This window comes from Trachymyrmex cornetzi, unplaced genomic scaffold, assembly GCF_001594075.2.
Source record: "Trachymyrmex cornetzi isolate Tcor2-1 unplaced genomic scaffold, Tcor1.1 scaffold1344, whole genome shotgun sequence".
NCBI lineage: Eukaryota > Metazoa > Arthropoda > Insecta > Hymenoptera > Formicidae > Trachymyrmex > Trachymyrmex cornetzi.
In genome coordinates this window covers 3,514-6,202 of record NW_017295922.1, presented here as the reverse complement: position 1 = coordinate 6,202, position 2,689 = coordinate 3,514, and positions in this window count along the sequence as shown.

Sequence of the window (2,689 nt, the reverse complement as noted above, 5' to 3'; positions counted from 1 at the left end):
CCGCCATTAAAGGGGTGCTGGAGGCACCCAATTATCGACATTGCAGTTTGATCAAAATCTCCGAATTGATTAAATGGAATAAAAAATCCTTTTACAGGATTAAAGTAAACACTAAATCTTGACGTGGTGCAGTAGATTTTACACTAAAAAAAAAGTTAAAACAGTTTTTTACTTTTTTTCGATTTTAGTATAACATCCACTTCACCACACAGGATTTTGCGTTTACTTTAATCCTATAAAAGGATTTTTATTCCATTTAGACCCAGTTGTTCCATCTTTTGGTAAATTTTACCTGTCGGGTAAGTAGCAAGATTACCCAATCATATGCGTGGATTGGCAGGTTTACCTAACAGTTAAAATTTACCAAAAGATGAAACAGCCGGCCCTTAGTCAATTCGGCAATTTTGATCAAACTGCAATGTCGATAATTGAGTCCCTTCAGCATCCCCTTAAGGCGATGCTAAAACCTCCTGTTTTACCCACATTTCCATTCGGTGAAAAATCTCCGAATTGGATTTACGGATTGCAAAAATATTATTACATAAATTAAAGTACGCACAAACAGGACCTCAGCTGTATTGGATTTCATGGGTGGCACCCATGTTGGACACGGCTCAATTGGACACGAGCCACTCACAGCGCTTGAGAATACAAAGCTCCTAAGCACCGGTCGCTGTGATTGGTGGTGTCCAATCGAGCCGTGATCAATCGGGATCACCCCACGATACCAAGTTGTAGAATTAAGATTGAAAGTCTAGAAAAAAAGTATCATCACCGAATGGAAAATACGTGTATACAAGTACTTTGCGAAGACTGGGACTGTCAACAGAGCCGAAATTCCGTGTAGTAGTAGTTGCGCGGTCTTGCGATAGATGGTGCTGGTATATGTTAGATAAAAACAGATGTATGCGTTTGAGTAAGGGTCCGCGCACAAAGATGGTCGCAACTGAGTCGTAGTCGTAAGTCGTTGTCGTAGGTCAACGCACAAGGATTTTACGTATGTCGTTTACGTATATCCTATTGCGCCAGTGTTTGCGTCAACTAACGCAATAGGATATACGTAAACGACATACGTAAAATCCTTGTGCGTTGACCTACGACAACGACTTACGACTACGACTCAGTTGCGACCATCTTTGTGCGCGGACCCTAAGACAGAAATATATATATTATATAATATAATGTAAAAACTGAATCAAAGATGTCACCACTATTATCGAATTTGGAATTAAAAAAGTCTGTACTATTGACCTTGATCGAGTTGGGTAATCGGTTTAGCATTCCCTTAATTAGCAATCTAGTACTAGTATAAGACATCTGTGGAAATACTCAGCTCACTTCAGACTCATGGATTGCGAATTAAAAACTGTATATTCCACAATACATGATTTCTGATAGGTTAAAATTCTTATTCTCTGTTCCCTATTCCTTTCATTGTGCACAGCCTCTCAATTTCACTTATGTGTAAATGCAAAACAATATAGAACTTTACCTTATATTAAACGTGTTGCAACTTTATCTTATAAAAGCTACATTTGTACGTAATGCGATGGATTAATCGATGAATTTAAAAACTCCTGTTCTTATGCTATGATTTGAACTGCTCAGACATGGTAGCGCTGGAGATCACGAGGTGATGGTGGAGCTCCGTCTCGTGGTGGGGGACTGGGGGTTGGACGTTGCTCCTCTTTTATACTATAGTGCTAGTAGCTAGCATATGTCGCCCGTCAGTAGTACAGTCCAGTCGTAGACAGAACACAGAACGGTTGTAACACTTGTTTTCAATGAGTTTCGGAATATGCATGCTCACCGAGCGATTGATTCTTAATTTTGGATCCATAAGACTGCATTCCGATATTTATGGATCTAGACTGCATTCCGAAACTCATTGAAAACAAAGTTGTGAAAAAATCGATTCGCTGAAAAAAAAACGTAGTGCAATTCTGTCCACGACTGTACAAGAGGACAAGAGCCCCTATGGGCACCCATACTAGTATACTCCGACAATGAATCAAGTTGCTACGTTATCTCACACATGCGCACGAGTTTTGCTACTGTGCAGACAAATTCTTGCTGAAAAAGGATTCGAATTCCACGCTATTTTATTCACACTGTCTCAGGTCAACAATCATCAGTTGTATCTCAGAAAGTTCTGGGGAATTCGGAATGCCAGTACTGAATATCCTCTGAGTGAGCTTCTATTTTCGGTGAGATTGAATTAACATGTGCTTCTGTTCATTTCTGTTAATGTGGATTAATTTTAATCTTGATTTAATTTACTTTGTCTTTTTCTAGTTCTTAGAATTACCTATGTTTATTTCTACCAACGTAGATTAACTTTAATTTCAGTTTAACTTATTACTATTTATTTTTTTTTTTTAGTTCTAAAGTTTAGAAAAAGATGAAGAATAATTTGAATCGAGATTAAAATTAATTTATATAAAAATCGATACTAGTGATATATTGTGTAAATATACAGGTAAACATTGGAAAGCAAAGCTTGAAAAGTGGAGTATAAGAATAAGATATAAACATTCCACAGTGACCGAACATGTACTAAAAATCGAAGATTTATACAAAACTTTATTTGTTTATATGATTAATCTCAAATACTTTTTAAAATATACCTAATATCATATTTATAAATATAATATTTAATTGTAATCTTTAAATATAATTAAATTATAAT